Source organism: Primulina huaijiensis, chromosome 11, assembly GCF_012295235.1.
Source record: "Primulina huaijiensis isolate GDHJ02 chromosome 11, ASM1229523v2, whole genome shotgun sequence".
In the NCBI taxonomy this organism is placed as follows: Eukaryota; Viridiplantae; Streptophyta; class Magnoliopsida; order Lamiales; family Gesneriaceae; genus Primulina; species Primulina huaijiensis.
Window position 1 is genome coordinate 12,086,534 of NC_133316.1, and position 11,235 is coordinate 12,097,768.

An 11,235-nucleotide genomic window follows, 5' to 3' on the forward strand; every position below is an offset into this window, starting at 1 on the left:
ACATTTTTATTATTTATTCTACCCTTGTGATCCATGAACCACACCCGTGGACCCATGGTTCCAATTTGAGTTCTTAACTTTTCGTTTTTGACACACATATTCAAACACATCGAGCCATCTCCCAATTTACTCGAGCCACGTGTTGTGACTTTGATTGTTGCACTCCCAATAGCAGGTTATCCGCAAGTACTATAATTCGGTGAGTCCGATATCGTATCCACGGGGAAGCTACGATAATTACAAGTCCACTACAATGTCTTTTTGTTTTTGTTTTTGTTTTTGTTTTTGTTTTTCTTTTAATTGTTTGAATCTTTAATTGGTAATTTTTAATTGTTCAAATTTTAATTTAAGTAGTTGAGATTAGAGGATCCACTCTTGATATTTTAATAAAGTTAACATTAATGATAATTATTGAAATCCACTTAATAAAATAGTTCCAATATATTAAATAATCATATTTATATTATGTTATATACTATTTTCTTATAAGTAAAAAATATATACCAAAACTTATAAATGTTGTCGAGTATTTATTGTGCTATATATATTTGTAAACACTAAATCAAGGTTCCCACTTTAAATGGTTGGTAAAACCAAACTAACATTTAAATGGTACCAAGAAATTAATAATATGATATATTGATATATAATAAATCAAGTCATCCACTTTAAATGGTTGGTAAAACCAAACAAACATTTAAATGGTACCAAGAATTTAGTGTAACATATAGCAACAATAAATCAAAACTCCCACTTATAAGTAGGGTATAAAAATGCTTAAAGAAATAAATATAACATAAACAATAAATAATTATTAAATAATATAAAATATAGATTAATACCTTTTAATAACCTTATTATCATACCAAGAGCTTCACCTTTTCATCTGAACCTTGGGAAGTTAGCTACTCATTATTCAAAGTATAAAACTTTGAATATGAAATTAACATGCTAATTATTTTTAAATGATGAAATAAAGNGAATTGTGGTATTTTATTTTAACCATTTGACCAAGTAGTTTGAGAGATATGGTCAAAATACTAGAGCAAGGTAAAACTGTCACTCCTTTGGTAACTTTGTTTGTTGCTTAATTTGATCCCAATTGTGAGAAGATTTTTATCTCATGCTTGTCATCAATATTGTAGATATTATCATCAACTTTCTACAGGTCCAAGAATCATCTTAATCCCATTTGCAACGCCAAGTTTATTCTTGTTTTATCGAACCTGTAAAAATAATAAAAACTTATAATTACACAACAACTTATTTTTTATACAATTTATTATAAAACATATAATAAAACAAAAACTATTAATTTATATTATAAAACATTTAATTAATGTACAATTTTTATATTTATCACACCCTCAACCAGCTTATTGCTAGTCCTTAGCAATTTAAGCGTTAATAGCAATACAAAACATATTGATTAATTTAAATAGAAATGTAATCGGAATTATCCAAGTGTTTAAATTAAATTTGAAAACTGTCAAAGTTATATCAAGATCATCATAATTATAATTTATGAAATAATCTGAGCTGATCAATTCAAAGCATATTTTCAGGTAGTTAAATGTACATGGCCTTCAGAAATTCCTAGTAAGAGTCTCAACTCCATATCCTCACGGGTTAATAAATTTTTCAATTTATGGGAACGATTTCTCTCATGGAGTTGGAATACAGATAAATACTCAGGAAAATGGTTTACAGAATGCAGACAGATAAACGAGCCAAACTAATCAAAAGATAGGAAATGCATTGATTCAAAATCTAGTTGTTCTTATTATATATTTTTTCATGATCTTTTTTTCATAAAATCATGGAATCAGACTAAGTTTATGCTTCTTGACCACATATTTATTTAATTTGTACAATAAATTTCTCTCTTTCTTTTTTTTTCTTTTATGAAAGATAAATAGGTCGTAGCATATAACTTAAAAATTACATAGATCTTCAACATCTTTCTTGTTGTTTTTTTTTCTCTCTTTTTTTCTTCAGGAAATATCATTTTTTTTTCAAAATAAGAACTTAAGATCTAAACAATAGATAGCTTCTCTCATGATCAATAAAGGCTCGAAAGCTGTTTTCTCAGTCCTCTCCACTCACTCACAAAATATGTGTGAGTTTAAAATTTTAGGCACTCTTTTAAGGTATATCTTGGGCCATATACTTCAATACCTGATTTTATCACAATGGTTAATCACTAAAAAAGATTTCATAAATCATATTTTTATATTGATCAGAATATTAAAATTGACATTTTTTCAAATAAAAATTTAAACATCCTTAAATAGATTAATACATGTTCTAATTTAAAAATTTCAAACATGTAATGTATGATATTTTTCCAAAAATTACTAAGATACAAACAATAAACATGGTTTTATTTTAAAATAATATATTTTTTAATATTTTTTTTATAAGTTTGTTCTCCCCCCAAACAGAATATGACATTGTCCCTAATGTCAAAATAACTATTAATAAAGAGTACATAATGAAAGAGAGATCACCTTGAATTTTATTGAAGATAACAAACTGAAACAAACACAAATCAATTCACGACTTTTGAATCAATGATCCAACTTTCTTTTCTTATTGCTTGATTGCGACCAATTGATTTTTGCTATTATCGGATCAGGTTTATAAACAAAAGCTTCCAAATCATCAATTAATTGGTCGGCAGTCGAAGCAGAGATGAGCATCCTTCGTGAATTTTCTAAAATGAAATTTTGTTCCACAACTTTATCAAGAAATGTCAACAAACTGTAATAATAATTATTGATATTCAACAAGCTCACAGGTTTACTATGGATATTAAGTTGTGCCCAAGAAATAGTGTGAAAAATTTCTTCTAATGTACCAAAACCACCTGGTAATGCGATAAAAGCATCAGAATTTTCAATCATTTTGGTGATTCTTTCATACATTGAAGAAACTTTTAATTCCTCCCCAATCTTAAAACCTGTAATATTTCCTTCAGCTAAAGTTGTAGGAATAATACCCAAAATCTGACTACCTACAAGATGTGCAGATGTTGAAACAGATCCCATTAACCCAACATTACCTCCCCCATATACCAAATGAATTTTTCTCTCAGCCAATATCTTACCAAGATTATTTGCTGCTTCTACAAACACTTCATTTTTTCCAGGACTCGACCCACAAAATACACAAATATTTTTAAATGTTTGTGCAGAGGATCCAGCCATGTTTTTACTTTCTTTTTGGTCTGCGAAAATAGAGAGAAAGATGAGGGATTTTATAGGGGTTATATGTTATCATAACAAAACTATGGGTCACAGTTGTAAACAGAATAAACATTAAAAACAATAATAACACACATGCATATAAACAGTAGTGTGATTGTGGCTCACAATATTCCTCTAGATTTACGTGCAGAAACGGCTTCAACGCCTTCTATGAGTCGAGGATATGCTTCCCATCCAATTTTCTTAAAAATTGGCAAACAAGGTCTTTTTTAGTCGGATTCCCAAGACTATTAAAATGACGCTCGTCTTGGAAATGTTTCAATAAACGGAGGAGTTCAATATGCACATGTCCACTAGAATGCGTCTCAAGAGTCAATAAGATGTTATCTAAAGACTCCTTACTCAGCCCATTCTTAATGAAACTAATTTTATCTTCTCTGATATTGGAAACATATCCCAAAGATCTGCATCGTTTGTCACAAGTTCATCTTGCACATTTATGACAACCCCCTAAACTTTTGGCCCTTCGTTTTTTTGCATAAGTACTTTTTCCTAATCCAGGCATATACCGAATGAGTAATGACTGTTGAACTTCTTCTCCTAATCGGACCTTAGCTTCTATTACAAGACGAATATATTCTTGAATTCCTTTTCGCATTAACAATCTCAATCTTTCACACCTACCTGCATAAATTTTTCTTAGAACATTTTCAGAAACAGAGGGAAAATATTTACAAATTTTTGAGAGAATTTCATCCATTTTAAAAAGGAAAGAAATGATTTTTTTTTTTGTATCAGCAATTGCGGAAAACTGATTAAACCGACTATGAGAGCCACGGAGTACCGTTATCCGCCATTTAACCGGAAAAATAAAAAGATTAAGGAAACCTGAAATAAAAAAAACAAAATTAATTGCAATACAAAAAATCAAGGATCGGAAAGGGAAATAAACTCTTCTTTAAAGATTTCATTTTCTAAAAATGGTTTAAGCCTTTGTCCATTTACTTTAAAAACATCACCATTTTTAGGATTTTCAATGTCCACAGCTCCATAAAGATACACATGTTTTACAACATATGGACCTGTCCATCTTGATCGTAATTTTCATGGGAATATGTGAAGTCGCGAATTATAAAGAAAAACTTTTTTACCAATCTCAAAAGATTTTCTAAGAATTGTTTTATCATGAAATGATTTGATTTTTGCTTTATAAATCCTTGAATTCTCATACACGTCATTTCTGAGTTCATCAAGTTCATTAAGTTGCAATTTGCGCAATTTGTTGGCATCATCGATGCTTGAATTAAAAGTTTTGATCGCCCAATAAGCTTTATGTTCCAATTCCACAGGCAAATGACAATGTTTTTCGTAAACCAACCTATAGGGAAACATATTCAATGATGTTTTAAAAGCTGCTCGATATGCCCAAAGTGCATCATTAAGTCGCAGAGACCAATCTTTTCTATTTGGGTTAACAGTTTTTTCCGAAATTTGCTTTATCTCCCTATTAGCTAATTCAACTTGTCCATTTGTTTGAGGATAATAAGGAGTAGTTACTTTATGAGTAATACCATATTTTTTCATCAACGAAGCAAATGGTTTATTAACAAAGTGAGTTCCCCCATCACTTATCATGGCTCGAGGAATTCCAAATCTACTAAAAATATTTTCTTTTAAAAATTTGATGACGATTTTATGATCATTTGTTCGACATGAAATTGCCTCTATCCATTTGGAAACATAATCAACTGCAACTAAAATATACAAGTATCCAAACGATGGTGGAAAAGGTCCCATAAAATCAATTCCCCAACAGTCAAAGATTTCAATTTCAATGATAGGATTCAAAGGCATCATGTTTCTTTTTGAAATCGCACCCAATTTTTGACAATTTTCACAGATCTTGCAGATTTCGTGGGTATCTTTAAACAAAGTGCGTCAATAAAATCCACACTGCAAGATTTTTGCAGCAGTTTTCTTTGAAGAAAAATGTCCTCCGCATGCCTCTGAATGACAAAATTTAATGAAACTACTTACCTCATTGTCGGGTATGCAACGCCGAAAGATTTGATCCGGACAATACTTGGAACAGATACGGATCATCCCAATAAAAGTTTTTTACCTCATTCAAAAATTTTCTTTTATCTTGAGAACTCCATTGCGGTGGCAGTTTTCCTGTCACAAGAAAATTTACTATGTTAGCAAACCAAGGTGTAGTAGTAACTGAAAATAGATGTTCATCAGGAAAATTATCGTTAATTGGTGTCATTTCATAAGATGATCCCGTTACTAGTCTCGATAAATGATCGGCTACAGCATTCTCGGTTCCTTTTTATCTTTGATCACAATGTCAAATTCTTGGAGCAACAAAATCCATCGTATCAGTCGTGGCTTTGCATCCTGTTTGGTCAACAAATATCTAATAGCAGAATGATCAGTAAACACAATAGTCGTTGATCCAATCATATAAGAACGAAATTTATCTAATGCAAATATTACAGCAAGTAGTTCTGTTTCATTTGTGGAATAATTCATTTGAGCATTGTTTAAAGTTCTACTGGCATAATATATCACATAAGGCTTACCGTTTCTTCTTTGACCCAATACTGCACCGACTGCATAATCACTCGCAACGCACATGATTTCAAATGGTAAAGACCAATCAGGAGGTTGTATGATAGGAGCTGATGTTAAATGTCGAATGATTTTATCAAAAGCATTTTGGCATTCTTGAGTCCACTCAAATACAGTGTCTTTTGTTAAGAGGTTACCAATGAGTTTAGAGATTAAACTAAAGTCCTTTATAAACCTCCTATAAAATCCAGCATGTCCCAAAAATGAACGAATTTCTTTAATGGTTTTTGGAGGTGGTAAATTGGCAATGGCATCAACTTTTTCTTTATCAACTTCAATTCCATGAGATGACACAATATGTCCCAAAACAATCTCAGAATTAATCATGTAATGACATTTTTTCCAATTTAAAATAAGACCTTTTTCCTCACATCTTTTTAAAACTTTTTCTAAATTTTCAAGACAATTATCAAATATACTCCCAAAAATAGTTAAATCATCAATGCAAAATCTCCAAACAATTTTCAACCATGTAGCTAAAAATGCTTAGCATACATCTTTGAAATGTTGCTGGGGCATTGCATAAACCAAATGGCATCCTTCTGAATGCAAATGTTCCAAAATGACATGTGAATGTAGTTTTTTCTTGATCTTCAAGTGCATTGGGAATTTGATAACAACCTGAATATCCATCAAGAAAACAGTAGTAGGGATGACCTGCCACTCTTTCTAAAATTTGATCCAAAAATGGTAATGGAAAATGATCTTTTCTAGTGGCATCATTTAATTTTCTGTAATCAATACACATACGCCAACTAGATGGGACTCGACTTGTTAACAATTCACCTTTTCATTTTTTTATCACTGTGATGCCAGATTTTTTTGGAACTACTTGTGTTGGACTTACCCACTTACTAGCAGAAATAGGATAGATAATTCCAACATCAAGTAGTTTGAGAACTTCAGTTTTCACAACATCTTTCATGTGCGGATTTAATCTCCTTTGTGGTTGTTGAGATGTTTTAGCATTTTCTTCTAAATGAATTTTGTGATTGCAAATTAGTGGATTAATGCCCTTGAGATCTTTTAATGTCCAACCACTTGCATTTTTATGTCTTTTAAGCATATCAACTAATTTACCTTCTTGATCACTTGCTAGTTGGGAAGAAATTACCACCGGATATGTTTCATCTTCTCCAAGAAATGCATACTTTAATTCTTCTGGCAAAGGTTTTAACTCCAATATGGGTGGTTCATCTTTGTTCTCATATTTTGCCTCAAATTCTTTCTCTGATCCTGGTAATGAGTGATACCTGATAAAATCATCAAGATCAATTTCAATATTTTTTTAACAGTATCAATTGAACAAATATCTAATTGGTCACGAGTACTCCCTTCTTGAATGTTTTCTTCCACAAGAGTTTCAATAAGATTTTCATCTTCACTTTCATCTCCTTTGTCATGTGGTTGCTTACAAAGATTAAAAACATTAAGCTCCAAGGTCATGTTACCAAATGACAACTTCATTATTCTATTCCTGCAATTTAGAAGAGTATTAGAAGTTGCTAAAAATGGACGACCCAAAATTACAGGAATTGCATTACAAGCTTAGATAGGTTGTGTATCTAAAACTATGAAATCGACATGATATACAAAGTTATCAACTTGGACCAACACGTCTTCTACCATACCTCTTGGCACTTTAACAGATCTATCGGCAAGTAAAAGTGTTACCGAAGTAGATTTTAACTCACCTAGATTGAGTTCTTGATAAACTGAATATGGAAGTAAATTCACACTAGCTCCAAGATCAAGCAAGGCTTTTTTAATCTTTCGTTCTCCAATAATACATGAAATAGTAGGACAACCAGGGTCTTTGTATTTCAAATTATTATTATTTTGAATAATTGCACTTACTTGTTCAGCTAAAAATATTTTCTTTTTCACATTCAATTTTCTTTTCATGGTGCACAAGTCTTTCAAAAATTTGGCATATGATGGTACCTGCTTTATTGCATCTAATAAAGGAATATTAACTTTTACTTGTTTAAAAATATCGTATATATCAGAATTCAAATTTGATTTTTTTGTATTTTTCAATGCATGAGGGAATGGTGGTGACACTATCTGTTGATCCTCTTTTCACAAGTTATGGGTTCCACTTCCTTACCATTTGGAGTTGATTTATCATCATTTTCACAAGGTTCAAGAATGGAATTTTCCACTATCTTACCACTGCGAAGGTTAATAACAGATTTTACCTGATCCATCGGTTGAGTTCCAGAAGTTCCGGTTTGTGAATGATGATCCTTGGGATTAGGCTGTGGTTGTGAAGGAAACTTACCTTTTTCATGAACATTAAGTGTAGATGCAAATTTAGCAAGAGTATCTTTCAAATCTGTCATGGTTTGAGCAGTTTGAGTATTGATAGACTCTTGCTTTGCACTGAAAAAATTCAATATATCTTCCAAGTTCCTTTTAGGTGGAGGAACATAAGGTGCATAATTTTGAAAATTTTGTTGATTTTGGAAATGTGGTTGTGAAAATTGTGCAGCATTATCATTCCTCCAACTAAAATTTGGATGATTTCGTCAACCTGGATTGTAATTTTGAGAAAATGGTTCAAAATTTGGCCTTTTGAAATTGTTCAAAACATTGGCTTGTTCATGGAGACATTCTTTAAAAGAGGGCAAAGTAGGACAATCTTTTGTAGAATGATCACTTGTATCACAGATGTGACACGCAATTTCTTGAACAGATTTTAATTGACCATTCTTTTTCAATTCAAGTGCTTCAACTTTTCTTGCCAAAAAGGTAAATCTAGCTTGCAGATCATGTTCATCTTTGAGGGTATACATACCTCCACCAGATGTGGGAGATTGAATCTTGTTTGATGGTTCGATTGTACCTATAGTGTCCCAATTTTGAGCATTTTCAGCAAATGAATCGAGATACTCAATTGCCCCGTTCTTAAAATTATTGAAATTTTTGTTACAGGAAACCTATAGAAGGGAATTAAGAATGCTAATAACTTATGGATTAATTGTAGAATTTTCAAAATTTAGGACCAATTGGGTAATCCTTGAGGAAAGTATGAATTTTTTTTCAATTGTTAAGAATTTGAGGGCATGTGTGGCACTTTTTGAAAACCTAGGGGCCAACTTGCAAAATTCGAAAACTTGGAGGGCCTAATTGTACTTGGCCAAGGTTTCAAGGACTAATCCGAAATAATTAAAAGTCCAGGACTGAATTTGCGATAATCGAAATTTCTAGGGTAAAGCCTGGAATTTTCGAAAATTCAGGGACTAAGTTGCAAATTTTAAAAAGTCTAGGGGCTGTTTTGCAAATCCTAGGTAAATAGGGGCTGTTTTCGTAATTTCTGGAATTCTAGGGGTTAAAACAATGATTTCTGAAAGTTTAGGGTCCAAATTGATAGAATGCGAAATTCATGATGGTAAATACATATCGTCGGAACTATTGGGACTAAATGGTAAGAATTCTAAATCTTCGGGGATGGAAATACAATTTTTGAAAATTATTTATGGTGAAATGGTGAATTTTTGAGGAAATTAGGAATTTATCTTGCAATTGTTAAGAAATTTGGGGACTAGTTTAGCAATAAGTGAGAATTGAATGGTTCAAATGACATGAATTTTTGAAGATTTAGGCTTCAAGAGATATTTAGAACCTTGAAATATCATGGTTATAACTCTATAACGAATGGTAATCAAAGGCATTGTAAGATGAATCAATATTGGATTTGAAAATCTAAGCGTTAGTGGAATAATATTGTGGAAAATTAAGAATTTACAGTGAGGACAATTTAAGGTAAAGTTGATCGATTATTTAAGCTTAGGGATGAAAAGTTTATGTTTAAAATTTGAGAAGAAAATATTAAGTTTTGAAATTATTCGGGTTAAAAACGCCTTATGGTTTAGTTATTAAGTAATTAAATCGAAATGCTCGGGTTTACGTCTAAAAAAAATATTAGAAGTCAAATTTAAGATTATATGATGATTTGGGATAAACTCGAGTCAATAAAAGTAAGAGAAAGTAAAAATCGAGAAATTTTTTAAAAGTCATTAAGAAACTGGGGATTAAGTGGATATGTGTGTTGGAATTATGTTATCTAAGGCTATTTGGGTTCTGTAAGTTTGAATTACAAGTTTATGAGATAAATGTTTATATGAAAATTTTGGGTGAAATTTAAGATTTGCAACAATTTTATATTTGTGATGTACTTGTATATAGTCAATTTACGTTACTTGGGTGCAAGGTGCCATAAGATAAATATTCGATTCAAGGATCTTAGACTAATATTATTATGGGGGTTGAGATAAGGTTTAACTATTAAATGTATTACATAGGATAAAAGTCGATTAGTAAATGTTGGTGCTAAAATCTCTTAAGTAGAACTGCATAATGCTAATATTTAAATTTAAAGACTTAGCATACCTTGAGTTCAACGATTTAAGAAAGGTTGCTTTTGGAATTTTAATATTGAAATATAATAAGTTGTTGAACATCTTGAATATAGTATAAGGAAAGTAAGATATGATAATTTTGGCTATCCATTTCTAATATTGGGAATTGTGAGAAAAAACGAAATTAGAGATTATAGTAAAATAGAACTAAGTCACCATAGATCGTTTTAAGTCGTCATTCGCAAACAGGGATCTTGATGGCAAATTTAATTAGGATTGAGAAGACAAAATGACAGCATAAAACTTATTTTATTAGAGTGACACAGCAGAAGAGTGTATTATGGGAACACTAGAACTAAGAGTCTAAACTTTTCGATTATCGAGGTTATCTTCAAATGTTCCATTACACATAAATTCAACTATTTGCCTATCTTTAGGTGTTAAGCCTTCATAAAATTGAGAAACAACTATCCAAATTTCAAAACCATGATGTGGACAAAGATCGAGCAATTCTTTATATCTATCCCAACACTGATAAAAAGTTTCTCCTTGTTTTTGAGTGAAAGTGATGATTTGCCTTTTGAAAGAATTTGCTCTATGAGATGGAAAAAACTTTTTCAAAAATTGTTGTTGCAATTCATCCCAAGTTCGAATGGATCCCGATCTAAGATTTTGTAGCAAAGTTTTAGCTTTATCTTTTAAAGAAAAAGGAAAAGCTTAAGTCGAATGGTGTTCATGCTACAATTTAGATCATTATATGTGTTGCACAGTTCTTCAAATTCTCGTAAATGCATATATGGATTTTCAGAATCTAAGCCATGAAAGTTGGGTAAAAGTTGGATAATAGCAGGCTTAAAATTGAAATGAGATGCATCAGGGGGAAAAACTAGACATGAAGGTGCACTAGTACGTGTAGAATTCATGTGATCTCTAAGTGTTCTTCGCCAATCATGATCATGTTGAGATTGAATTTCATCTTCATTTTCCTAGATGGGTTTTTCCGCCATGTTTTGTAAAAATAAAGGGTT

At 31.3% G+C, this 11,235-nt stretch overlaps 1 pseudogene; it reads right to left on the bottom strand.

Moving 5' to 3' along the window:
• Window positions 1–8,188, bottom strand: part of LOC140988387 (uncharacterized) — a 119,238-nt pseudogene extending 111,050 nt beyond the window's left edge.
• Window positions 8,189–11,235: the final 3,047 nt, after the last annotated feature.